Genomic DNA, 23,468 nt, shown 5'->3' with positions numbered 1-23,468 from the left:
GAGTATTAAATTAGACAATAAAATGCATGCGAGTATTAAATTAGACAATAAAATGCATGCGAGTATTAAATTAGACTATAAAATGCATGCGAGTATTAAATTAGACTATAAAATGCATGCGAGTATTAAATTAGACAATAAAATGCATGCGAGTATTAAATTAGACTATAAAATGCATGCGAGTATTAAATTAGACTATAAAATGCATGCGAGTATTAAATAAGACTATAAAATGCATGCGAGTATTAAATTAGACTATAAAATGCATGCGAGTATTAAATTAGACAATAAAATGCATGCGAGTATTAAATTAGACAATAAAATGCATGCGAGTATTAAATTAGACAATAAAATGCATGCGAGTATTAAATTAGACTATAAAATGCATGCGAATATTAAATTAGACAATAAAATGCATGCGAGTATTAAATTAGACAATAAAATGCATGCGAGTATTAAATTAGACAATAAAATGCATGCGAGTATTAAATTAGACTATAAAATGCATGCGAGTATTAAATTAGACAATAAAATGCATGCGAGTATTAAATTAGACAATAAAATGCATGCGAGTATTAAATTAGACTATAAAATGCATGCGAGTATTAAATTAGACAATAAAATGCATGCGAGTATTAAATTAGACAATAAAATGCATGCGAGTATTAAATTAGACAATAAAATGCATGCGAGTATTAAACTAGACAATAAAATGCATGCGAGTATTAAATTAGACAATAAAATGCATGCGAGTATTAAACTAGACTATAAAATGCATGCGAGTATTAAATTAGACTATAAAATGCATGCGAGTATTAAATTAGACTATAAAATGCATGCGAGTATTAAATTAGACTATAAAATGCATGCGAGTATTAAATTAGACAATAAAATGCATGCGAGTATTAAATTAGACAATAAAATGCATGCGAGTATTAAATTAGACAATAAAATGCATGCGAGTATTAAATTAGACAATAAAATGCATGCGAGTATTAAATTAGACAATAAAATGCATGCGAGTATTAAATTAGACAATAAAATGCATGCGAGTATTAAATTAGACAATAAAATGCATGCGAGTATTAAATTAGACTATAAAATGCATGCGAGTATTAAATTAGACTATAAAATGCATGCGAGTATTAAATTAGACTATAAAATGCATGCGAGTATTAAATTAGACAATAAAATGCATGCGAGTATTAAATTAGACAATAAAATGCATGCGAGTATTAAATTAGACAATAAAATGCATGCGAGTATTAAATTAGACAATAAAATGCATGCGAGTATTAAATTAGACAATAAAATCCATGCGAGTATTAAATTAGACAATAAAATGCATGCGAGTATTAAATTAGACTATAAAATGCATGCGAGTATTAAATTAGACTATAAAATGCATGCGAGTATTAAATTAGACAATAAAATGCATGCGAGTATTAAATTAGACAATAAAATGCATGCGAGTATTAAATTAGACAATAAAATGCATGCGAGTATTAAATTAGACAATAAAATGCATGCGAGTATTAAATTAGACAATAAAATGCATGCGAGTATTAAATTAGACAATAAAATGCATGCGAGTATTAAATTAGACAATAAAATGCATGCGAGTATTAAATTAGACAATAAAATGCATGCGAGTATTAAATTAGACTATAAAATGCATGCGAGTATTAAATTAGACTATAAAATGCATGCGAGTATTAAATTAGACAATAAAATGCATGCGAGTATTAAATTAGACTATAAAATGCATGCGAGTATTAAATTAGACTATAAAATGCATGCGAGTATTAAATAAGACTATAAAATGCATGCGAGTATTAAATTAGACTATAAAATGCATGCGAGTATTAAATTAGACAATAAAATGCATGCGAGTATTAAATTAGACAATAAAATGCATGCGAGTATTAAATTAGACAATAAAATGCATGCGAGTATTAAATTAGACTATAAAATGCATGCGAGTATTAAATTAGACAATAAAATGCATGCGAGTATTAAATTAGACAATAAAATGCATGCGAGTATTAAATTAGACAATAAAATGCATGCGAGTATTAAATTAGACTATAAAATGCATGCGAGTATTAAATTAGACAATAAAATGCATGCGAGTATTAAATTAGACAATAAAATGCATGCGAGTATTAAATTAGACTATAAAATGCATGCGAGTATTAAATTAGACAATAAAATGCATGCGAGTATTAAATTAGACAATAAAATGCATGCGAGTATTAAATTAGACAATAAAATGCATGCGAGTATTAAACTAGACAATAAAATGCATGCGAGTATTAAATTAGACAATAAAATGCATGCGAGTATTAAACTAGACTATAAAATGCATGCGAGTATTAAATTAGACTATAAAATGCATGCGAGTATTAAATTAGACTATAAAATGCATGCGAGTATTAAATTAGACTATAAAATGCATGCGAGTATTAAATTAGACAATAAAATGCATGCGAGTATTAAATTAGACAATAAAATGCATGCGAGTATTAAATTAGACAATAAAATGCATGCGAGTATTAAATTAGACAATAAAATGCATGCGAGTATTAAATTAGACAATAAAATGCATGCGAGTATTAAATTAGACAATAAAATGCATGCGAGTATTAAATTAGACAATAAAATGCATGCGAGTATTAAATTAGACTATAAAATGCATGCGAGTATTAAATTAGACTATAAAATGCATGCGAGTATTAAATTAGACAATAAATGCATGCGAGTATTAAATTAGACAATAAAATGCATGCGAGTATTAAATTAGACTATAAAATGCATGCGAGTATTAAATTAGACTATAAAATGCATGAGAGTATTAAATTAGACAATAAAATGCATGCGAGTATTAAATTAGACAATAAAATGCATGCGAGTATTAAATTAGACTATAAAATGCATGCGAGTATTAAATTAGACTATAAAATGCATGCGAGTATTAAATTAGACAATAAAATGCATGCGAGTATTAAATTAGACTATAAAATGCATGCGAGTATTAAATTAGACAATAAAATGCATGCGAGTATTAAATTAGACAATAAAATGCATGCGAGTATTAAATTAGACTATAAAATGCATGCGAGTATTAAATTAGACTATAAAATGCATGCGAGTATTAAATTAGACAATAAAATGCATGCGAGTATTAAATTAGACAATAAAATGCATGCGAATATTAAATTAGACTATAAAATGCATGCGAGTATTAAATTAGACTATAAAATGCATGCGAGTATTAAATTAGACAATAAAATGCATGCGAGTATTAAATTAGACAATAAAATGCATGCGAGTATTAAATTAGACTATAAAATGCATGCGAGTATTAAATTAGACTATAAAATGCATGCGAGTATTAAATTAGACAATAAAATGCATGCGAGTATTAAATTAGACTATAAAATGCATGCGAGTATTAAATTAGACAATAAAATGCATGCGAGTATTAAATTAGACAATAAAATGCATGCGAGTATTAAATTAGACTATAAAATGCATGCGAGTATTAAATTAGACTATAAAATGCATGCGAGTATTAAATTAGACAATAAAATGCATGCGAGTATTAAATTAGATTATAAAAAGCAAGCGGGTACGCAAGCAATAAATTAAATTCTAAAAACATGGAAGTAACGCATGTAATGAAGGAAACGAAAATTTTGCACGCCAAACTGAGCGTAAAAAAAATAATAGTAATAATAATAATGATAGAATGGAAAGAGTGCATTTGAAAAGAAGTCAATGAAATATCTACAATGAGTACAATCTATAAATGACAATGGAGAATATAGTAATTACAAAGAGTTCATGCCAACGTGAACATGAATAATAAATGCCGTGAAGATAAAAGTGCATGCCTAATTGAGCATTGAAAATAATAAAATAAATCAGAGACGTTGTTTTGACGATCTATCACGGCATTAAGTAAATGAATATGTACAGGATAATGGATTATGCTGCACTTGAGCATATCATAAAAAACAAAAACGAAACTAATCCGTATTTTTCCCTGGCTGAGATTTTTCTCCTAACCATCTCAAAGCTTCGGCCATATTGTTCGCTTGAATTCGCTCAGTTTCTAGCCTGAACCTCTCATTTTCAAGCCTTAGCCGTTCATTATCATGTTTGGCCCTTTTATTTTCATTTCTCACCCTTCATTTTCGTTTCTGACCCTTTCATTTTCATTCCTGACCTTTTCCATTTGGGTCAATTCCGTCATAGCAGACGCGAACATGCGTAGGGCCTCTTGCGTTCTCTGGTCCGACTCCAAACACGCTTCCGCCGAATCCAAAAGCCTATCGGATGTTGGCATGGGGTCTTTTCTTGGTGCGCAGGGGCTCGGCTATAAGAAAGTTTACCCGATTTGTAAATCCAACAAAAACGGAAGGCCATGCATGCAGAAACAATAGCAAGAAGTGATGAAATAAAGAACAACGAAATGGACAATTAAAGAAAGACATTAACCCTATATATTCAAGGTTTGCCGAAATGTCGGGGTTGTAAATATTTACATATACCTTTTATAAACCATTGTTATAACCATGTTTATGTCATACTTACAAGTAGTAGGTGGATGACAGGCATCTTCTTCATCCAAAACGGAAGGCGGAACAGTCGGAACAGCTTCTGAATGGTCTTCAGAGACATCTGTAGGAACGCTTCCCGGTTCTGTAGAAATAATGTCAAGGACATGGTAAATACATAACTAATCATTAATGAAATGTCATCTTACCATAATTTGCAAAAAAATCCGATATTTGTGATGACAGGGATTTTTCCCTATCTTCACTTGAAACGGGAGTAGCGCTGTACGAGCAGCTTGCTCCTGGATCTGGTTCTGAAAGAAATGATGATAATGACATGGTAAATACATTACAAAACCTTAGCAAAATTTAAACTTACCAAAATTTGCAAAACGCGAACCTACATCAGTTGCGACAGAAGTAAATTTACTTCTGGTTTCGATTAAAGGGTCCTCACAGTCTTGCTTATCAGCAGGTGTGGGATTATTGGCATAAGAAGGTAGGCTGCAATTGTTTTAAATATAATTGAACACACTGCAGTTTGTAATAATAGTTCACTATACTTTCTCGGGCCATGGGGCCTATTTCGTAACTTTTTTAGCGAGTTATTGCAAGTGATTACTATTAGTTTAGGGGGTCCAGTCAACATAAATAGACATAAGACTTGGGTGTCCTCAAACTTAAGTGTTGCATATCTGTCGATTCCGCTCGTGCTGATAAAACTATTTAAAATTTTACCGTATTCAGTTATCACGACATCGGGTCGTGAAAATGAAAAACAGATAAACGTTTACTTTGACAATCTTGTTTTTAAAAAAGCACAAAAGAAGTCGCGACACAACCCTCAAGGTTTGATGAGACCCCATAGAGTAGTGTCGGTAGAGAAGGGAGTAGACTGTGTATCCCTCCCTCTAGGCGCGCTTTTGTAAGAGGGGATACTGTACGCGCCTGGTAGGGGGGATGACATTGAGCTAAGAGATAGAAGGGTATGACGTTTGCGTACGTAGAACTGACATTACTCTATAGTAATTGGATATTTAGACCTAGCCCTGACATAAAATCGGGTGTTGACTCACCAAAACTGTTTTAGCGATAGTTATCACCTATCATAACTCACTGAAAATGTTGCAGAATTTGCCCCCATATCCGTTAGGATTTGTTATATGACGACTCAATAAGTACTTACATTTCAGAGGAACTATCAAAAGATACCCCAAACTGGGAAGCACCAAAATCGAAGGCATTAGGAATGCCTACCATTGACACCTTTGGAATTAGGGAAGCAACCCTTGACTCAATGGGTGTCAATGGCTCCGAATTATTAACACCACCTCCAGTTTTACGGGACTCCCTCGACAGAATTGCCACCTTTTTGCGGACCTCACTCTTTAAGGAGCTCCATTTTTTTTAATTTCTTCGGGAGTGCGGTTCTGACGGTGGACTTCATTAACCCGACTGGTTATTTCCTGCCACCTACTTCTCCTCTCTTCAGGCGTCTTCCCAAAGTCATTGACTACCAATGAGCGAACAGACTCCAACTGAGTTAATAACGTGTCTAACTCGTCATGGGTATATGGCGCCTTTTTCAGTTTTTTAGCCATACTATGTATAATTCATTACAATAATTACAAATAAATCTTGACAACTTTAGAACCTATCAATATACATTTAATTACAACTTGACAATTACAAAGGAATAAGAAAATAACTGTTTCACAAGACAAATAAAACTTCACTCTGCCAATCAATTTAGAAGTACATTCAAATTGCACATTTACATTTACTCTCACAGTCCTAAACTTTATTTCTCAACATGGCTCAATTTTAACTTGTATCTCCTGTTCTAGTCTGTACTGGTTCATTTTATTTTTGTTATCAATTCATTGTATTACATTAGTATTATCATTTGGAGTTGTATGGCCCTTAAGAGATGACCCGATACTGATCCTCGGATAAACCGATATATCGGTGTCGGCCCATCTCTATCAATTATGCCTTCATTAAGCTTAGGTAGTTGTGGTTGGTTGAAAATTCTATATTATCAAGGTGACTAACAACATGGAAAGATTAGACGTTTAAAACGTAATTCAATTACAATTAGTTTTCATACAAATGTTTGAAGCACATTGTTTATACGAAAATATATACATTAATCAACATTACACCATGTTACCATATCATTACCTTAACAAGCGGCTGTCTCTAGTATGTTGAATTGATTCAATAAAGTCAAAGCAAAATAGAGCAGACAGCAACGAATAACTAAATTGAAATAGCCGGCACGAAATTACTGTTTAGTTCATAAGATAGGTGGCGTTAATAACTTAATTTTGGGTTATAGGTTACGGCACTGACCTTTGGCGACAAATTTACACTGTACACTGACCTTACACCGAAATTTGGTTCAACTTGAAACTCAAACTGAACTGAATTCAAAGGCTTATTTTTGCCGGTTGAACCTCCAATCACTGAGCCAAGGAAAGGAACGTCATCGGTAGACGTAGCCAATTAAAAGGCCAAGGGCAATGGTTGACGGTCCAATCAGAGAGCCAACGGCAGAAGGAGGAGCTTAACTTTTCTGCAGAATACGGCCGCTGTTTTCTAAAAAATTTATTAATCAACGATACTAGGAACTCAAATGTTAAAACCCAAGAAAATACGATATGGTCTAGTGGCTAGGATTTCTGGCTCTCACCCAGAAGGCACTTGTTCAATTCCCGGTATCTGAGGTTAGTTTTCAAAAATCTTTATTATGAAACGATAGAAGAACCTCAATGGTGAAAACCCAAGGAGATCCGATATGGTCTAGTGGCTAAGATATCTGGCTTTCACCCAGAAGGCCCGGGTTCATTTCCCGGTATCGGAGGTCAGTTTTCTAAAATGTTTATTATGAAACGATAGAAGAAGCTCAATTGTGAAAACTCAAGTAGATGCGATATGGTCTAGTGGCTAAGATATCTGGCTTTCACCCAGAAGGCCCGGGTTCAATTCCCGGTATCGGAGATCAGTTTTCTAAAAAATTTATTATGAAACGATACAAGAAGCTCAATAGTGAAATCTCAAGCAGATCCGATATGGTCTAGTGGCTAGGATATCTGGCTTTCACCCAGAAGGCCCGGGTTCAATTCCCGGTATCGGAGGTCACATTTCTAAAATCTTTATTGTGAAAGATAGAAGAAGCTCAATGGTGAAAACTCAAGCAGATCCGATATTGTCTAGTGGCTAGGACATCTGGCTTCACCCAAAAGGCACTTGTTCAATTCCCGGTATCGGAGGTCAGTTTTCTAAAAACAATTATTAAACAACGATACTAGGAGCTCAATTGTGACAAACCAAGCAGATCCGATATTGTCTAGTGGCTAGGACATCTGGCTCTCACCCAAAAGGCACTTGTTCAATTCCCGGTATCGGAGGTCAGTTTTCTAAAAAAATTATTAATCAACGATACTAGGAGCTCAATTGTGACAATCCAAACGGATCCGATATGGTCTAGTGGCTAGGATATCTGGCTCTCACCCAGAAGGCCCGGGTTCAATTCCCGGTATCGGAGGTCACATTTCTAAAATCTTTATTGTGAAAGATAGAAGAAGCTCAATGGTGAAAACTCAAGCAGATCCGATATTGTCTAGTGGCTAGGACATCTGGCTTCACCCAAAAGGCACTTGTTCAATTCCCGGTATCGGAGGTCAGTTTTCTAAAAAAATTATTAAACAACGATACTAGGAGCTCAATTGTGACAAACCAAGCAGATCCGATATTGTCTAGTGGCTAGGACATCTGGCTCTCACCCAAAAGGCACTTGTTCAATTCCCGGTATCGGAGGTCAGTTTTCTAAAAAAATTATTAATCAACGATACTAGGAGCTCAATTGTGACAAACCAAACGGATACGATATGGTCTAGTGGCTAGGATATCTGGCTCTCACCCAGAAGGCCCGGGTTCAATTCCCGGTATCGGAGGTCAGTTTTCTAAAAAGTTTATTAGTCAACGATACTATGAGCTCAATTGTGAGAAACCGAATAGATCCGATATGGTATATTGGCTAGGATATCTGGCCTTCACCCAGAAGGCCCGGGTTCAATTCCCGGTATCGGAGGTCAGTTTTCTAAAAAATTTATTAATCAACGATACTAGGAACTCAATTGTGAGAAACCAAATAGATCAGATATGGTCTATTGGCTAGGATATCTGGCCTTCACCCAGAAGGCACTTGTTCAATTCCCGGTATCTGAGGTCAGTTTTCTAAAATCTTTATTATGAAACGATAGAAGAACCTCAATGGTGAAAACCCAAGCAGATCCGATATGGTCTAGTGGCTAAGATATCTGGCTTTCACCCAGAAGGCCCGGGTTCATTTCCCGGTATCGGAGGTCAGTTTTCTAAAATGTTTATTATGAAACGATAGAAGAAGCTCAATTGTGAAAACTCAAGCAGATCCGATATGGTCTAGTGGCTAAGATATCTGGCTTTCACCCAGAAGGCCCGGGTTCAATTCCCGGTATCGGAGATCAGTTTTCTAAAAAATTTATTATGAAACGATACAAGAAGCTCAATAGTGAAATCTCAAGCAGATCCGATATGGTCTAGTGGCTAGGATATCTGGATTTCACCCAGAAGGCCCGGGTTCAATTCCCGGTATCGGAGGTCACATTTCTAAAATCTTTATTGTGAAAGATAGAAGAAGCTCAATGGTGAAAACTCAAGCAGATCCGATATTGTCTAGTGGCTAGGACATCTGGCTTCACCCAAAAGGCACTTGTTCAATTCCCGGTATCGGAGGTCAGTTTTCTAAAAACAATTATTAAACAACGATACTAGGAGCTCAATTGTGACAAACCAAGCAGATCCGATATTGTCTAGTGGCTAGGACATCTGGCTCTCACCCAAAAGGCACTTGTTCAATTCCCGGTATCGGAGGTCAGTTTTCTAAAAAAATTATTAATCAACGATACTAGGAGCTCAATTGTGACAATCCAAACGGATCCGATATGGTCTAGTGGCTAGGATATCTGGCTCTCACCCAGAAGGCCCGGGTTCAATTCCCGGTATCGGAGGTCACATTTCTAAAATCTTTATTGTGAAAGATAGAAGAAGCTCAATGGTGAAAACTCAAGCAGATCCGATATTGTCTAGTGGCTAGGACATCTGGCTTCACCCAAAAGGCACTTGTTCAATTCCCGGTATCGGAGGTCAGTTTTCTAAAAAAATTATTAAACAACGATACTAGGAGCTCAATTGTGACAAACCAAGCAGATCCGATATTGTCTAGTGGCTAGGACATCTGGCTCTCACCCAAAAGGCACTTGTTCAATTCCCGGTATCGGAGGTCAGTTTTCTAAAAAAATTATTAATCAACGATACTAGGAGCTCAATTGTGACAAACCAAACGGATACGATATGGTCTAGTGGCTAGGATATCTGGCTCTCACCCAGAAGGCCCGGGTTCAATTCCCGGTATCGGAGGTCAGTTTTCTAAAAAGTTTATTAGTCAACGATACTATGAGCTCAATTGTGAGAAACCGAATAGATCCGATATGGTATATTGGCTAGGATATCTGGCCTTCACCCAGAAGGCCCGGGTTCAATTCCCGGTATCGGAGGTCAGTTTTCTAAAAAATTTATTAATCAACGATACTAGGAACTCAATTGTGAGAAACCAAATAGATCAGATATGGTCTATTGGCTAGGATATCTGGCCTTCACCCAGAAGGCACTTGTTCAATTCCCGGTATCTGAGGTCAGTTTTCTAAAATCTTTATTATGAAACGATAGAAGAACCTCAATGGTGAAAACCCAAGCAGATCCGATATGGTCTAGTGGCTAAGATATCTGGCTTTCACCCAGAAGGCCCGGGTTCATTTCCCGGTATCGGAGGTCAGTTTTCTAAAATGTTTATTATGAAACGATAGAAGAAGCTCAATTGTGAAAACTCAAGCAGATCCGATATGGTCTAGTGGCTAAGATATCTGGCTTTCACCCAGAAGGCCCGGGTTCAATTCCCGGTATCGGAGATCAGTTTTCAAAAAAATTTATTATGAAACGATACAAGAAGCTCAATAGTGAAATCTCAAGCAGATCCGATATGGTCTAGTGGCTAGGATATCTGGATTTCACCCAGAAGGCCCGGGTTCAATTCCCGGTATCGGAGGTCACATTTCTAAAATCTTTATTGTGAAAGATAGAAGAAGCTCAATGGTGAAAACTCAAGCAGATCCGATATTGTCTAGTGGCTAGGACATCTGGCTTCACCCAAAAGGCACTTGTTCAATTCCCGGTATCGGAGGTCATTTTTCTAAAAAAATAATTAATCAACGATACTAGGAGCTCAATTGTGACAAACCAAGCAGATCCGATATTGTCTAGTGGCTAGGACATCTGGCTCTCACCCAAAAGGCACTTGTTCAATTCCCGGTATCGGAGGTCAGTTTTCTAAAAAAATTATTAATCAACGATACTAGGAGCTCAATTGTGACAAACCGAACGGATCCGATATGGTCTAGTGGCTAGGATATCTGGCTCTCACCCAGAAGGCCCGGGTTCAATTCCCGGTATCGGAGGTCAGTTTTCCAAATTTTTTTATTAAGAAACGATACTAGGAACTCAATTGTTAAAACCCAAGCAGATCCGATATGGTCTAGTGGCTAGGATATCTGGCTAAACCCAGAAGGCCCGGGTTAAATTCCCGGTATCGGAGGGTAGTTTTCTAAAAAAATTATTAATCAACGATACTAGGAGCTCAATTGTGACAAACCAAACGGGTCCGATATGGTCTATTGGCTAGGATATCTGGCTTTCACCCAGAAGGCCCGGGTTCAATTCCCGGTATCGGAGGTCAGTTTTTTAAAATCTTTATTATGAAACGATAGAAGAAGCTCAATGGTGAAAACTCAAGCAGATCCGATATTGTCTAGTAGCTAGGATATCTGGCTTCACCCAGAAGGCACTTGTTCAATTCCCGGTATCTGAGGTCAGTTTTCTAAAATCTTTATTATGAAACGATAGAAGAAGCTCAATAGTGAAATCTCAAGCAGATCCGATATGGTCAGTGGCTAGGATATCTGGCTTCACCCAGAAGGCCCGGGTTCAGTTCCCGGTATCGGAGGTCAGTTTTCTACATTCTAGGAACTCAATTGTTAAAACCCAAGCAGATCCGATATGGTCTAGTGGCTAGGATATCTGGCTTTCGCCTAGAAGGCCCGGGTTCAATTCCCGGTATCGGAGGTCAGTTTTCTAAAATCTTTATTATGAAACGATAGAAGAAGCTCAATTGTGAAAACTCAAGCAGATCCGATATGGTCTAGTTACTAGGATATCTGGCTTTCACCCAGAAGGCCCGGGTTCAATTCCCGGTATCTGAGGTCAGTTTTCTAAATTTTTTATTAAGAAACGATACTAGGAACTCAATTGTTGAAACCCAAGCAGATCCGATATGGTCTAGTGGCTAGGATATCTGGCTAAACCCAGAAGGCCCGGGTTAAATTCCCGGTATCGGAGGTCAGTTTTCTAAAAACTTTATTAGTCAACGATACTATGAGCTCAATTGTGAGAAACCAAATAGATCAGATATGGTCTATTGGCTAGGATATCTGGCCTTCACCCAGAAGGCCCGAATTCAGTTCCCGGTATCGGAGGTCAGTTTTCAAAAAATTTATTAGCCAACGATACTATGAGCTCAATTGTGAGACACCAAATAGATCCGATAATGTCTATTGGCTAGGATATCTGGCTTTCACCCAGAAGGCACTTGTTCAATTCCCGGTATCTGAGGTCAGTTTTCTAAAATCTTTATTATGAAACGATAGAAGAAGCTCAATGGTGAAAAGTCAAGCAGATCCGATATGGTCTAGTGGCTAGGATATCTAGCTTTCACCCAGAAGGCCCGGGTTCAATTCACGGTATCAGAGGTCAGTTTTCTAAAATCTTTATTATGAAACGATACAAGAAGCTCAATAGTGAAATCTCAAGCAGATCCGATATGGTCTAGTTACTAGGATATCTGGCTTTCACCCAAAAGGCCCGGGTTTGATTCCCGGTATCGGAGCGAGTGCTTTTGTACCGCATATCAAGAATAGAATTAAGACTTGGTAGAGCTATTCCGACATGGTCAAGTGGCTAGGATATCTGCCTTTTACCCAGAAGGCCCGGGTTCGATTTCCGGTATCGGAGACTGTGCTTTAGTATCGCTTTTAAAAAATAAATTTAAAGACACATTTATAGGAATAATATCTAGGGTTGCTCAAACCAGTCCGATATGGTCTAGTGGCTAGGATATCTGGCTCTCACCCAGAAGGCCCGGGTTCGATTCCCGGTATCGGAGCGAGTGCTTTTGTACCGGTTTTGAAGAATAGACATAAGGATATAGGTTTATGAATAGAATTAAGACTTGGTTAAGCAAGTCCGATATGGTCTAGTGGCTAGGATATCTGACTTTCACCCAGAAGGCCCGGGTTCGATTCCCGGCATCGGAGCGAGTGCTTTTGTACCGCTTTTGAAGAATAAACTTAAAGACACATTTATAGGAATAATATTTAGGGTTTTCAACCAGTCCGATATGGTCTAGTGGCTAGGATATCTGGCTCTCACCCAGAAGGCCCGGGTTCGATTCCCGGTATCGGAGCGAGCGCTTTTGTACCGCTTTTGAAGAATAGACTTAAGGATATAGGTTTATGAATAGAATTAAGACTTGGTTGAGCAAGTCAGATATGGTCTAGTGGGTAGGATACCTGGCGTTCACCCAAAAGGCCCGGGTTCGATTCCCGGTATCGGAGACTGTGGTTTGTACAGCTTTCAAAGAATAAATTTAAAGACACATTTATAGGAATAATATCTAGGGTTGCTCAAACCAGTCCGATATGGTCTAGTGGCTAGGATATCTGGCTTTCACCTAGAAGGTCCGGGTTCGATTCCCGGTATCGGAGCGAGTGCTTTTGTACCTCTTTTGAAGAAAAGACTTAAGGATATAGGTTTATTAATAGAATTAAGACTTGGTTGAGCAAGTCAGATATGGTCTAGTGGGTAGGATATCTGGCTTTCACCCAGAAGGCCCGGGTTCGATTTCCGGTATCAGAGCGAGTGCTTTTGTACCGCTTTTCAAGAATAGACTTAAGGATATAGGTTTATGAATAGAATTAAGAGTTGGTTAAGCAAGTCCGATATGGTCTAGTGGCTAGGATATCTGGCTTTCACCCAGAAGGCCCGGGTTCGATTCCCGGCATCGGAGCGAGTGCTTTTGTAAAGCATTTCAAAAATAGACTTAAGGACATAGGTTTATGAATAGAATTAAGACTTGTTTAAGCAAGTCCGATATGGTCTAGTGGCTAGGATATCTGGCTTTCACCCAGAAGGCCAGGGTTCGATTCCCGGTATCGGAGCGAGTGCTTTTGTAAAGCATTTCAAAAATAGACTTAAGGACATAGATTTATGAATAGAATTAAGACTTGGTTAAGCAAGTCCGATATGGTCTTGTGGCTAGGATATCTGGCTTTCACCCAGAAGGCCAGGGTTCGATTCCCGGTATCGGAGCGAGTGCGTTTGTACCGCTTTTGAAGAATAAACTTAAAGACACATTTATAGGAATAATATCTAGGGTTGCTCAAACCAGTCCGATATGGTCTAGTGGCTAGGATATCTGGCTCTCACCCAGAAGGCCAGGGTTCGATTCCAGGTATCGGAGCGAGTGCTTTTGTACCGCTTTTTAAGAATAAACTTAAGGATATAGGTTTATGAATAGAATTAAGACTTGGCTGAGCAAGTCAGATTTGGTCTAGTGGGTAGGATACCTGGCGTTCACCCAAAGGCCCGGGTTCGATTCCCGGTATCGGAGACTGTGGTTTGTACAGCTTTTAAAGAATAAATTTAAAGACACATTTATAGGAATAATATCTAGGGTTGCTCAAACCAGTCCGATATGGCCTAGTGGCTAGGATATCTGGCTTTCACCCAGAGGGCCCGTGTTCGATTCCCGGTATCAGAGCGAGTGCTTTTGTACCGCTTTTGAAGAATAGACTTAAGGATATAGGTTTATGAATAGAATTAAGACTTGGTTGAGCAAGTCAGATATGGTATAGTGGGTAGGATACCTGGCTATCACCCAAAAGGCCCGGGTTTGATTCCCGGTATCGGAGACTGTGGTTTGTACAGCTTTCAAAGAATAAATTTAAAGACACATTTATAGGAATAATATCTAGGGTTGCTCAAACCAGTCCGATATGGTCTAGTGGCTAGGATATCTGGCTTTCACCCAGAAGGCCCGGGTTCGATTCCCGGTATCGGAGCGAGTGCTTTTGTACCGCTTTTGAAGAATAGACTCAAGGATATAGGTTTATTAATAGAATTAAGACTTGGTTGAGCAAGTCAGATATGGTCTAGTGGGTAGGATATCTGGCTTTCACCCAGAAGGCCAGGGTTCGATTCCCGGTATCGGAGCGAGTGCTTTTGTACCGCTCTTCAAGAATAGACTTAAGGATATAGGTTTATGAATAGAATTAAGACTTGGTTAAGCAAGTCCGATATGGTCTAGTGGCTAGGATATCTGGCTTTCACCCAGAAGGCCCGGGTTCGATTCCCGGTATCGGAGACTGTGCTTTAGTATCGCTTTTAAAAAATAAATTTAAAGACACATTTATAGGAATAATATCTAGGGTTTCTCAAACCAGTACGATATGGTCTAGTGGCTAGGATATCTGGCTCTCACCCAGAAGACCCGGGTTCGATTCCCGGTATCGGAGCGAGTGCTTTTGTACCGCATATCAAGAATAGAATTAAGACTTGGTAGAGCTATTCCGACATGGTCAAGTGGCTAGGATATCTGCCTTTTACCCAGAAGGCCCGGGTTCGATTTCCGGTATCGGAGACTGTGCTTTAGTATCGCTTTTAAAAAATAAATTTAAAGACACATTTATAGGAATAATATCTAGGGTTGCTCAAACCAGTCCGATATGGTCTAGTGGCTAGGATATCTGGCTCTCACCCAGAAGGCCCGGGTTCGATTCCCGGTATCGGAGCGAGTGCTTTTGTACCGGTTTTGAAGAATAGACATAAGGATATAGGTTTATGAATAGAATTAAGACTTGGTTAAGCAAGTCCGATATGGTCTAGTGGCTAGGATATCTGGCTTTCACCCAGAAGGCCCGTGTTCGATTCCCGGCATCGGAGCGAGTGCTTTTGTACCGCTTTTGAAGAATAAACTTCAAGACAAATTTATAGGAATAATATTTAGGGTTGCTCCAACCAGTCCGATATGGTCTAGTGGCTAGGATATGTGGCTCTCACCCAGGAGGCTAGAGTTCGATTCCCAGTATCGGTGCGAGTGCTTCTGTTCCGCATTTAAAGAATAGACTTAAGGATATAGGTTTATGAATAGAATTAAGACTTGTTTAAGCAAGTCCGATACGGTCTAGTGGCTAGGATATCTGGCTTTCACCCAGAAGGCCAGGGTTCGATTCCCGGTATCGGAGCGAGTGCTTTTGTAAAGCATTTCAAGAATAGACTTAAGGACATAGGTTTATGAATAGAATTAAGACTTGGTTAAACAAGTCCGATATGGTCTAGTGGCTAGGATATCTGGCTTTCACCCAAAAGGCCCGGGTTCGATTCACGGTATCGGAGACTGTGGTTTGTACCACTTTTCAAGAATAAATTTAAAGACACATTTATAGGAATAATATCAAGGGTTGCTCAAACCAGTCAGATATGGTCTAGTGGCTAGGATATCTGGCTCTCACCCAGAAGGCCAGGGTTCGATTCCAGGTATCGGAGCGAGTGCTTTTGTACCGCTTTTTAAGAATAAACTTAAAGACACATTTATAGGAATAATATTTAGGGTATTTCCAACCAGTGAGATATGGTCTAGTGGCTAGGATATCTGGCTTTCACCCAGAGGGCCCGGGTTCGATTCCCGGTATCGGAGCGAGTGCTTTTGTATCGCTTTTGAAGAATAGACTTAAGGATATAGGTTTATGAATAGAATTAAGACTTGGCTGAGCAAGTCAGATATGGTCTAGTGGGTAGGATACCTGGCGTTCACCCAAAGGCCCGGGTTCGATTCCCGGTATCGGAGACTGTGGTTTGTACAGCTTTTAAAGAATAAATTTAAAGACACATTTATAGGAATAATATCTAGGGTTGCTCAAACCAGTCCGATATGGTCTAGTGGCTAGGATATCTGGCTTTCACCCAGAAGGCCCGGGTTCGATTCCCGGCATCGGAGCGAGTGCTTTTGTAAAGCATTTCAAAAATAGACTTAAGGACATAGGTTTATGAATAGAATTAAGACTTGTTTAAGCAAGTCCGATATGGTCTAGTGGCTAGGATATCTGGCTTTCACCCAGAAGGCCAGGGTTCGATTCCCGGTATCGGAGCGAGTGCTTTTGTAAAGCATTTCAAAAATAGACTTAAGGACATAGATTTATGAATAGAATTAAGACTTGGTTAAGCAAGTCCGATATGGTCTTGTGGCTAGGATATCTGGCTTTCACCCAGAAGGCCAGGGTTCGATTCCCGGTATCGGAGCGAGTGCGTTTGTACCGCTTTTGAAGAATAAACTTAAAGACACATTTATAGGAATAATATCTAGGGTTGCTCAAACCAGTCCGATATGGTCTAGTGGCTAGGATATCTGGCTCTCACCCAGAAGGCCAGGGTTCGATTCCAGGTATCGGAGCGAGTGCTTTTGTACCGCTTTTTAAGAATAAACTTAAGGATATAGGTTTATGAATAGAATTAAGACTTGGCTGAGCAAGTCAGATTTGGTCTAGTGGGTAGGATACCTGGCGTTCACCCAAAGGCCCGGGTTCGATTCCCGGTATCGGAGACTGTGGTTTGTACAGCTTTTAAAGAATAAATTTAAAGACACATTTATAGGAATAATATCTAGGGTTGCTCAAACCAGTCCGATATGGCCTAGTGGCTAGGATATCTGGCTTTCACCCAGAGGGCCCGTGTTCGATTCCCGGTATCAGAGCGAGTGCTTTTGTACCGCTTTTGAAGAATAGACTTAAGGATATAGGTTTATGAATAGAATTAAGACTTGGTTGAGCAAGTCAGATATGGTATAGTGGGTAGGATACCTGGCTATCACCCAAAAGGCCCGGGTTTGATTCCCGGTATCGGAGACTGTGGTTTGTACAGCTTTCAAAGAATAAATTTAAAGACACATTTATAGGAATAATATCTAGGGTTGCTCAAACCAGTCCGATATGGTCTAGTGGCTAGGATATCTGGCTTTCACCCAGAAGGCCCGGGTTCGATTCCCGGTATCGGAGCGAGTGCTTTTGTACCGCTTTTGAAGAATAGACTCAAGGATATAGGTTTATTAATAGAATTAAGACTTGGTTGAGCAAGTCAGATATGGTCTAGTGGGTAGGATATCTGGCTTTCACCCAGAAGGCCAGGGTTCGATTCCCGGTATCGGAGCGAGTGCTTTTGTACCGCTCTTCAAGAATAGACTTAAGGATATAGGTTTATGAATAGAATTAAGACTTGGTTAAGCAAGTCCGATATGGTCTAGTGGCTAGGATATCTGGCTTTCACCCAGAAGGCCCGGGTTCGATTCCCGGTATCGGAGACTGTGCTTTAGTATCGCTTTTAAAAAATAAATTTAAAGACACATTTATAGGAATAATATCTAGGGTTTCTCAAACCAGTACGATATGGTCTAGTGGCTAGGATATCTGGCTCTCACCCAGAAGACCCGGGTTCGATTCCCGGTATCGGAGCGAGTGCTTTTGTACCGCATATCAAGAATAGAATTAAGACTTGGTAGAGCTATTCCGACATGGTCAAGTGGCTAGGATATCTGCCTTTTACCCAGAAGGCCCGGGTTCGATTTCCGGTATCGGAGACTGTGCTTTAGTATCGCTTTTAAAAAATAAATTTAAAGACACATTTATAGGAATAATATCTAGGGTTGCTCAAACCAGTCCGATATGGTCTAGTGGCTAGGATATCTGGCTCTCACCCAGAAGGCCCGGGTTCGATTCCCGGTATCGGAGCGAGTGCTTTTGTACCGGTTTTGAAGAATAGACATAAGGATATAGGTTTATGAATAGAATTAAGACTTGGTTAAGCAAGTCCGATATGGTCTAGTGGCTAGGATATCTGGCTTTCACCCAGAAGGCCCGTGTTCGATTCCCGGCATCGGAGCGAGTGCTTTTGTACCGCTTTTGAAGAATAAACTTCAAGACAAATTTATAGGAATAATATTTAGGGTTGCTCCAACCAGTCCGATATGGTCTAGTGGCTAGGATATGTGGCTCTCACCCAGGAGGCTAGAGTTCGATTCCCAGTATCGGTGCGAGTGCTTCTGTTCCGCATTTAAAGAATAGACTTAAGGATATAGGTTTATGAATAGAATTAAGACTTGTTTAAGCAAGTCCGATACGGTCTAGTGGCTAGGATATCTGGCTTTCACCCAGAAGGCCAGGGTTCGATTCCCGGTATCGGAGCGAGTGCTTTTGTAAAGCATTTCAAGAATAGACTTAAGGACATAGGTTTATGAATAGAATTAAGACTTGGTTAAACAAGTCCGATATGGTCTAGTGGCTAGGATATCTGGCTTTCACCCAAAAGGCCCGGGTTCGATTCACGGTATCGGAGACTGTGGTTTGTACCACTTTTCAAGAATAAATTTAAAGACACATTTATAGGAATAATATCAAGGGTTGCTCAAACCAGTCAGATATGGTCTAGTGGCTAGGATATCTGGCTCTCACCCAGAAGGCCAGGGTTCGATTCCAGGTATCGGAGCGAGTGCTTTTGTACCGCTTTTTAAGAATAAACTTAAAGACACATTTATAGGAATAATATTTAGGGTATTTCCAACCAGTGAGATATGGTCTAGTGGCTAGGATATCTGGCTTTCACCCAGAGGGCCCGGGTTCGATTCCCGGTATCGGAGCGAGTGCTTTTGTATCGCTTTTGAAGAATAGACTTAAGGATATAGGTTTATGAATAGAATTAAGACTTGGCTGAGCAAGTCAGATATGGTCTAGTGGGTAGGATACCTGGCGTTCACCCAAAGGCCCGGGTTCGATTCCCGGTATCGGAGACTGTGGTTTGTACAGCTTTTAAAGAATAAATTTAAAGACACATTTATAGGAATAATATCTAGGGTTGCTCAAACCAGTCCGATATGGTCTAGTGGCTAGGATATCTGGCTCTCACCCAGAAGGCCAGGGTTCGATTCCAGGTATCGGAGCGAGTGCTTTTGTACCGCTTTTTAAGAATAAACTTAAGGATATAGGTTTATGAATAGAATTAAGACTTGGCTGAGCAAGTCAGATATGGTCTAGTGGGTAGGATACCTGGCGTTCACCCAAAGGCCCGGGTTCGATTCCCGGTATCGGAGACTGTGGTTTGTACAGCTTTTAAAGAATAAATTTAAAGACACATTCATAGGAATAATATCTAGGGTTGCTCAAACCAGTCCGATATGGCCTAGTGGCTAGGATATCTGGCTTTCACCCAGAGGGCCCGTGTTCGATTTCCGGTATCAGAGCGAGTGCTTTTGTACCGCTTTTGAAGAATAGACTTAAGGATATAGGTTTATGAATAGAATTAAGACTTGGTTGAGCAAGTCAGATATGGTATAGTGGGTAGGATACCTGGCTATCACCCAAAAGGCCCGGGTTTGATTCCCGGTATCGGAGACTGTGGTTTGTACAGCTTTCAAAGAATAAATTTAAAGACACATTTATAGGAATAATATCTAGGGTTGCTCAAACCAGTCCGATATGGTCTAGTGGCTAGGATATCTGGCTTTCACCTAGAAGGTCCGGGTTCGATTCCCGGTATCGGAGCGAGTGCTTTTGTACCTCTTTTGAAGAAAAGACTTAAGGATATAGGTTTATTAATAGAATTAAGACTTGGTTGAGCAAGTCAGATATGGTCTAGTGGGTAGGATATCTGGCTTTCACCCAAAAGGCCCGGGTTTGATTCCCGGTATCGGAGACTGTGGTTTGTACAGCTTTCAAAGAATAAATTTAAAGACACATTTATAGGAATAATATCTAGGGTTGCTCAAACCAGTCCGATATGGTCTAGTGGCTAGGATATCTGGCTTTCACCTAGAAGGTCCGGGTTCGATTCCCGGTATCGGAGCGAGTGCTTTTGTACCTCTTTTGAAGAAAAGACTTAAGGATATAGGTTTATTAATAGAATTAAGAGTTGGTTAAGCAAGTCCGATATGGTCTAGTGGCTAGGATATCTGGCTTTCACCCAGAAGGCCCGGGTTCGACTCCCGGCATCGGAGCGAGTGCTTTTGTAAAGCATTTCCAAAATAGACTTAAGGACATAGGTTTATGAATAGAATTAAGACTTGTTTAAGCAAGTCCGATATGGTCTAGTGGCTAGGATATCTGGCTTTCACCCAGAAGGCCAGGGTTCGATTCCCGGTATCGGAGCGAGTGCTTTTGTAAAGCATTTCAAAAATAGACTTAAGGACATAGATTTATGAATAGAATTAAGATTTGGTTAAGCAAGTCCGATATGGTCTTGTGGCTAGGATATCTGGCTTTCACCCAGAAGGCCAGGGTTCGATTCCCGGTATCGGAGCGAGTGCGTTTGTACCGCTTTTGAAGAATAAACTTAAAGACACATTTATAGGAATAATATCTAGGGTTGCTCAAACCAGTCCGATATGGTCTAGTGCCTAGGATATCTGGCTCTCACCCAGAAGGCCAGGGTTCGATTCCAGGTATCGGCGCGAGTGCTTTTGTACCGCTTTTTAAGAATAAACTTAAGGATATAGGTTTATGAATAGAATTAAGACTTGGCTGAGCAAGTCAGATATGGTCTAGTGGGTAGGATACCTGGCGTTCACCCAAAGGCCCGGGTTCGATTCCCGGTATCGGAGACTGTGGTTTGTACAGCTTTTAAAGAATAGATTTAAAGACACATTTATAGGAATAATATCTAGGGTTGCTCAAACCAGTCCGATATGGCCTAGTGGCTAGGATATCTGGCTTTCACCCAGAGGGCACGTGTTCGATTTCCGGTATCAGAGCGAGTGCTTTTGTACCGCTTTTGAAGAATAGACTTAAGGATATAGGTTTATGAATAGAATTAAGACTTGGTTGAGCAAGTCAGATATGGTATAGTGGGTAGGATACCTGGCTATCACCCAAAAGGCCCGGGTTTGATTCCCGGTATCGGAGACTGTGGTTTGTACAGCTTTCAAAGAATAAATTTAAAGACACATTTATAGGAATAATATCTAGGGTTGCTCAAACCAGTCCGATATGGTCTAGTGGCTAGGATATCTGGCTTTCACCTAGAAGGTCCGGGTTCGATTCCCGGTATCGGAGCGAGTGCTTTTGTACCGGTTTTGAAGAATAGACATAAGGATATAGGTTTATGAATAGAATTAAGACTTGGTTAAGCAAGTCCGATATGGTCTAGTGGCTAGGATATCTGACTTTCACCCAGAAGGCCCGGGTTCGATTCCCGGCATCGGAGCGAGTGCTTTTGTACCGCTTTTGAAGAATAAACTTAAAGACACATTTATAGGAATAATATTTAGGGTTTTCAACCAGTCCGATATGGTCTAGTGGCTAGGATATCTGGCTCTCACCCAGAAGGCCCGGGTTCGATTCCCGGTATCGGAGCGAGCGCTTTTGTACCGCTTTTGAAGAATAGACTTAAGGATATAGGTTTATGAATAGAATTAAGACTTGGTTGAGCAAGTCAGATATGGTCTAGTGGGTAGGATACCTGGCGTTCACCCAAAAGGCCCGGGTTCGATTCCCGGTATCGGAGACTGTGGTTTGTACAGCTTTCAAAGAATAAATTTTAAGACACATTTATAGGAATAATATCTAGGGTTGCTCAAACCAGTCCGATATGGTCTAGTGGCTAGGATATCTGGCTTTCACCTAGAAGGTCCGGGTTCGATTCCCGGTATCGGAGCGAGTGCTTTTGTACCTCTTTTGAAGAAAAGACTTAAGGATATAGGTTTATTAATAGAATTAAGACTTGCTTGAGCAAGTCAGATATGGTCTAGTGGGTAGGATATCTGGCTTTCACCCAGAAGGCCCGGGTTCGATTTCCGGTATCGGAGCGAGTGCTTTTGTACCGCTTTTCAAGAATAGACTTAAGGATATAGGTTTATGAATAGAATTAAGAGTTGGTTAAGCAAGTCCGATATGGTCTAGTGGCTAGGATATCTGGCTTTCACCCAGAAGGCCCGGGTTCGATTCCCGGCATCGGAGCGAGTGCTTTTGTAAAGCATTTCAAAAATAGACTTAAGGACATAGGTTTATGAATAGAATTAAGACTTGTTTAAGCAAGTCCGATATGGTCTAGTGGCTAGGATATCTGGCTTTCACCCAGAAGGCCAGGGTTCGATTCCCGGTATCGGAGCGAGTGCTTTTGTAAAGCATTTCAAAAATAGACTTAAGGACATAGATTTATGAATAGAATTAAGACTTGGTTAAGCAAGTCCGATATGGTCTTGTGGCTAGGATATCTGGCTTTCACCCAGAAGGCCAGGGTTCGATTCCCGGTATCGGAGCGAGTGCGTTTGTACCGCTTTTGAAGAATAAACTTAAAGACACATTTATAGGAATAATATCTAGGGTTGCTCAAACCAGTCCGATATGGTCTAGTGCCTAGGATATCTGGCTCTCACCCAGAAGGCCCGGGTTCGATTCCAGGTATCGGAGCGAGTGCTTTTGTACCGCTTTTTAAGAATAAACTTAAGGATATAGGTTTATGAATAGAATTAAGACTTGGCTGAGCAAGTCAGATATGGTCTAGTGGGTAGGATACCTGGCGTTCACCCAAAGGCCCGGGTTCGATTCCCGGTATCGGAGACTGGTTTGTACAGCTTTTAAAGAATAAATTTAAAGACACATTTATAGGAATAATATCTAGGGTTGCTCAAACCAGTCCGATATGGCCTAGTGGCTA

At 39.6% G+C, this 23,468-nt stretch overlaps 43 non-coding genes across 43 annotated transcripts; all 43 read left to right on the top strand.

Moving 5' to 3' along the window:
- The first annotated feature begins 7,356 nt into the window (after nucleotides 1-7,356).
- Nucleotides 7,357-7,428, top strand: TRNAE-UUC (transfer RNA glutamic acid (anticodon UUC)). The gene has a single exon. It is a non-coding gene; the product is annotated as a tRNA-Glu (tRNA).
- Nucleotides 7,429-7,493: 65 nt separating this feature from the next.
- On the top strand, nucleotides 7,494-7,565 carry TRNAE-UUC (transfer RNA glutamic acid (anticodon UUC)). Its single transcript has one exon. It is a non-coding gene; the product is annotated as a tRNA-Glu (tRNA).
- Nucleotides 7,566-7,630: 65 nt separating this feature from the next.
- Nucleotides 7,631-7,702, top strand: TRNAE-UUC (transfer RNA glutamic acid (anticodon UUC)). The gene has a single exon. It is a non-coding gene; the product is annotated as a tRNA-Glu (tRNA).
- Nucleotides 7,703-8,040: 338 nt separating this feature from the next.
- TRNAE-CUC (transfer RNA glutamic acid (anticodon CUC)) lies at nucleotides 8,041-8,112 on the top strand. Its single transcript has one exon. It is a non-coding gene; the product is annotated as a tRNA-Glu (tRNA).
- A 337-nt stretch (nucleotides 8,113-8,449) lies between these two features.
- On the top strand, nucleotides 8,450-8,521 carry TRNAE-CUC (transfer RNA glutamic acid (anticodon CUC)). Its single transcript has one exon. It is a non-coding gene; the product is annotated as a tRNA-Glu (tRNA).
- Nucleotides 8,522-8,860: 339 nt separating this feature from the next.
- Nucleotides 8,861-8,932, top strand: TRNAE-UUC (transfer RNA glutamic acid (anticodon UUC)). The gene has a single exon. It is a non-coding gene; the product is annotated as a tRNA-Glu (tRNA).
- A 65-nt stretch (nucleotides 8,933-8,997) lies between these two features.
- On the top strand, nucleotides 8,998-9,069 carry TRNAE-UUC (transfer RNA glutamic acid (anticodon UUC)). Its single transcript has one exon. It is a non-coding gene; the product is annotated as a tRNA-Glu (tRNA).
- Nucleotides 9,070-9,134: 65 nt separating this feature from the next.
- On the top strand, nucleotides 9,135-9,206 carry TRNAE-UUC (transfer RNA glutamic acid (anticodon UUC)). Its single transcript has one exon. It is a non-coding gene; the product is annotated as a tRNA-Glu (tRNA).
- Nucleotides 9,207-9,544: 338 nt separating this feature from the next.
- TRNAE-CUC (transfer RNA glutamic acid (anticodon CUC)) lies at nucleotides 9,545-9,616 on the top strand. Its single transcript has one exon. It is a non-coding gene; the product is annotated as a tRNA-Glu (tRNA).
- A 337-nt stretch (nucleotides 9,617-9,953) lies between these two features.
- TRNAE-CUC (transfer RNA glutamic acid (anticodon CUC)) lies at nucleotides 9,954-10,025 on the top strand. Its single transcript has one exon. It is a non-coding gene; the product is annotated as a tRNA-Glu (tRNA).
- Nucleotides 10,026-10,364: 339 nt separating this feature from the next.
- Nucleotides 10,365-10,436, top strand: TRNAE-UUC (transfer RNA glutamic acid (anticodon UUC)). Its single transcript has one exon. It is a non-coding gene; the product is annotated as a tRNA-Glu (tRNA).
- A 65-nt stretch (nucleotides 10,437-10,501) lies between these two features.
- On the top strand, nucleotides 10,502-10,573 carry TRNAE-UUC (transfer RNA glutamic acid (anticodon UUC)). Its single transcript has one exon. It is a non-coding gene; the product is annotated as a tRNA-Glu (tRNA).
- Nucleotides 10,574-10,638: 65 nt separating this feature from the next.
- Nucleotides 10,639-10,710, top strand: TRNAE-UUC (transfer RNA glutamic acid (anticodon UUC)). The gene has a single exon. It is a non-coding gene; the product is annotated as a tRNA-Glu (tRNA).
- A 337-nt stretch (nucleotides 10,711-11,047) lies between these two features.
- On the top strand, nucleotides 11,048-11,119 carry TRNAE-CUC (transfer RNA glutamic acid (anticodon CUC)). The gene has a single exon. It is a non-coding gene; the product is annotated as a tRNA-Glu (tRNA).
- Nucleotides 11,120-11,321: 202 nt separating this feature from the next.
- TRNAE-UUC (transfer RNA glutamic acid (anticodon UUC)) lies at nucleotides 11,322-11,393 on the top strand. Its single transcript has one exon. It is a non-coding gene; the product is annotated as a tRNA-Glu (tRNA).
- Nucleotides 11,394-11,711: 318 nt separating this feature from the next.
- Nucleotides 11,712-11,783, top strand: TRNAE-UUC (transfer RNA glutamic acid (anticodon UUC)). Its single transcript has one exon. It is a non-coding gene; the product is annotated as a tRNA-Glu (tRNA).
- A 1,024-nt stretch (nucleotides 11,784-12,807) lies between these two features.
- On the top strand, nucleotides 12,808-12,879 carry TRNAE-CUC (transfer RNA glutamic acid (anticodon CUC)). The gene has a single exon. It is a non-coding gene; the product is annotated as a tRNA-Glu (tRNA).
- A 228-nt stretch (nucleotides 12,880-13,107) lies between these two features.
- Nucleotides 13,108-13,179, top strand: TRNAE-CUC (transfer RNA glutamic acid (anticodon CUC)). Its single transcript has one exon. It is a non-coding gene; the product is annotated as a tRNA-Glu (tRNA).
- A 229-nt stretch (nucleotides 13,180-13,408) lies between these two features.
- On the top strand, nucleotides 13,409-13,480 carry TRNAE-UUC (transfer RNA glutamic acid (anticodon UUC)). Its single transcript has one exon. It is a non-coding gene; the product is annotated as a tRNA-Glu (tRNA).
- Nucleotides 13,481-13,710: 230 nt separating this feature from the next.
- Nucleotides 13,711-13,782, top strand: TRNAE-UUC (transfer RNA glutamic acid (anticodon UUC)). The gene has a single exon. It is a non-coding gene; the product is annotated as a tRNA-Glu (tRNA).
- Nucleotides 13,783-13,861: 79 nt separating this feature from the next.
- On the top strand, nucleotides 13,862-13,933 carry TRNAE-UUC (transfer RNA glutamic acid (anticodon UUC)). Its single transcript has one exon. It is a non-coding gene; the product is annotated as a tRNA-Glu (tRNA).
- A 230-nt stretch (nucleotides 13,934-14,163) lies between these two features.
- Nucleotides 14,164-14,235, top strand: TRNAE-CUC (transfer RNA glutamic acid (anticodon CUC)). Its single transcript has one exon. It is a non-coding gene; the product is annotated as a tRNA-Glu (tRNA).
- Nucleotides 14,236-14,764: 529 nt separating this feature from the next.
- On the top strand, nucleotides 14,765-14,836 carry TRNAE-UUC (transfer RNA glutamic acid (anticodon UUC)). Its single transcript has one exon. It is a non-coding gene; the product is annotated as a tRNA-Glu (tRNA).
- A 230-nt stretch (nucleotides 14,837-15,066) lies between these two features.
- Nucleotides 15,067-15,138, top strand: TRNAE-UUC (transfer RNA glutamic acid (anticodon UUC)). Its single transcript has one exon. It is a non-coding gene; the product is annotated as a tRNA-Glu (tRNA).
- Nucleotides 15,139-15,217: 79 nt separating this feature from the next.
- On the top strand, nucleotides 15,218-15,289 carry TRNAE-CUC (transfer RNA glutamic acid (anticodon CUC)). The gene has a single exon. It is a non-coding gene; the product is annotated as a tRNA-Glu (tRNA).
- A 204-nt stretch (nucleotides 15,290-15,493) lies between these two features.
- On the top strand, nucleotides 15,494-15,565 carry TRNAE-CUC (transfer RNA glutamic acid (anticodon CUC)). Its single transcript has one exon. It is a non-coding gene; the product is annotated as a tRNA-Glu (tRNA).
- Nucleotides 15,566-16,698: 1,133 nt separating this feature from the next.
- TRNAE-UUC (transfer RNA glutamic acid (anticodon UUC)) lies at nucleotides 16,699-16,770 on the top strand. The gene has a single exon. It is a non-coding gene; the product is annotated as a tRNA-Glu (tRNA).
- Nucleotides 16,771-16,849: 79 nt separating this feature from the next.
- TRNAE-UUC (transfer RNA glutamic acid (anticodon UUC)) lies at nucleotides 16,850-16,921 on the top strand. The gene has a single exon. It is a non-coding gene; the product is annotated as a tRNA-Glu (tRNA).
- A 230-nt stretch (nucleotides 16,922-17,151) lies between these two features.
- TRNAE-CUC (transfer RNA glutamic acid (anticodon CUC)) lies at nucleotides 17,152-17,223 on the top strand. Its single transcript has one exon. It is a non-coding gene; the product is annotated as a tRNA-Glu (tRNA).
- A 529-nt stretch (nucleotides 17,224-17,752) lies between these two features.
- On the top strand, nucleotides 17,753-17,824 carry TRNAE-UUC (transfer RNA glutamic acid (anticodon UUC)). The gene has a single exon. It is a non-coding gene; the product is annotated as a tRNA-Glu (tRNA).
- Nucleotides 17,825-18,054: 230 nt separating this feature from the next.
- Nucleotides 18,055-18,126, top strand: TRNAE-UUC (transfer RNA glutamic acid (anticodon UUC)). Its single transcript has one exon. It is a non-coding gene; the product is annotated as a tRNA-Glu (tRNA).
- A 79-nt stretch (nucleotides 18,127-18,205) lies between these two features.
- TRNAE-CUC (transfer RNA glutamic acid (anticodon CUC)) lies at nucleotides 18,206-18,277 on the top strand. Its single transcript has one exon. It is a non-coding gene; the product is annotated as a tRNA-Glu (tRNA).
- A 204-nt stretch (nucleotides 18,278-18,481) lies between these two features.
- Nucleotides 18,482-18,553, top strand: TRNAE-CUC (transfer RNA glutamic acid (anticodon CUC)). The gene has a single exon. It is a non-coding gene; the product is annotated as a tRNA-Glu (tRNA).
- A 1,133-nt stretch (nucleotides 18,554-19,686) lies between these two features.
- TRNAE-CUC (transfer RNA glutamic acid (anticodon CUC)) lies at nucleotides 19,687-19,758 on the top strand. The gene has a single exon. It is a non-coding gene; the product is annotated as a tRNA-Glu (tRNA).
- A 529-nt stretch (nucleotides 19,759-20,287) lies between these two features.
- Nucleotides 20,288-20,359, top strand: TRNAE-UUC (transfer RNA glutamic acid (anticodon UUC)). The gene has a single exon. It is a non-coding gene; the product is annotated as a tRNA-Glu (tRNA).
- A 229-nt stretch (nucleotides 20,360-20,588) lies between these two features.
- TRNAE-UUC (transfer RNA glutamic acid (anticodon UUC)) lies at nucleotides 20,589-20,660 on the top strand. Its single transcript has one exon. It is a non-coding gene; the product is annotated as a tRNA-Glu (tRNA).
- Nucleotides 20,661-20,739: 79 nt separating this feature from the next.
- TRNAE-UUC (transfer RNA glutamic acid (anticodon UUC)) lies at nucleotides 20,740-20,811 on the top strand. The gene has a single exon. It is a non-coding gene; the product is annotated as a tRNA-Glu (tRNA).
- Nucleotides 20,812-20,890: 79 nt separating this feature from the next.
- On the top strand, nucleotides 20,891-20,962 carry TRNAE-UUC (transfer RNA glutamic acid (anticodon UUC)). The gene has a single exon. It is a non-coding gene; the product is annotated as a tRNA-Glu (tRNA).
- Nucleotides 20,963-21,793: 831 nt separating this feature from the next.
- Nucleotides 21,794-21,865, top strand: TRNAE-UUC (transfer RNA glutamic acid (anticodon UUC)). The gene has a single exon. It is a non-coding gene; the product is annotated as a tRNA-Glu (tRNA).
- A 228-nt stretch (nucleotides 21,866-22,093) lies between these two features.
- TRNAE-CUC (transfer RNA glutamic acid (anticodon CUC)) lies at nucleotides 22,094-22,165 on the top strand. Its single transcript has one exon. It is a non-coding gene; the product is annotated as a tRNA-Glu (tRNA).
- A 229-nt stretch (nucleotides 22,166-22,394) lies between these two features.
- Nucleotides 22,395-22,466, top strand: TRNAE-UUC (transfer RNA glutamic acid (anticodon UUC)). Its single transcript has one exon. It is a non-coding gene; the product is annotated as a tRNA-Glu (tRNA).
- A 230-nt stretch (nucleotides 22,467-22,696) lies between these two features.
- On the top strand, nucleotides 22,697-22,768 carry TRNAE-UUC (transfer RNA glutamic acid (anticodon UUC)). The gene has a single exon. It is a non-coding gene; the product is annotated as a tRNA-Glu (tRNA).
- A 79-nt stretch (nucleotides 22,769-22,847) lies between these two features.
- On the top strand, nucleotides 22,848-22,919 carry TRNAE-UUC (transfer RNA glutamic acid (anticodon UUC)). Its single transcript has one exon. It is a non-coding gene; the product is annotated as a tRNA-Glu (tRNA).
- The last annotated feature ends 549 nt before the right edge of the window (nucleotides 22,920-23,468 follow it).

The sequence above is a fragment of the Phalangium opilio genome, unplaced genomic scaffold (genome assembly GCF_054372755.1).
Source record: "Phalangium opilio isolate 3A_F unplaced genomic scaffold, DU_Popi_V2 ptg000088l_1, whole genome shotgun sequence".
In the NCBI taxonomy this organism is placed as follows: domain Eukaryota; kingdom Metazoa; phylum Arthropoda; class Arachnida; order Opiliones; family Phalangiidae; genus Phalangium; species Phalangium opilio.
Note: the sequence above shows the minus strand (reverse complement) of the source record. Positions and strands in the feature narration are given on the sequence as shown.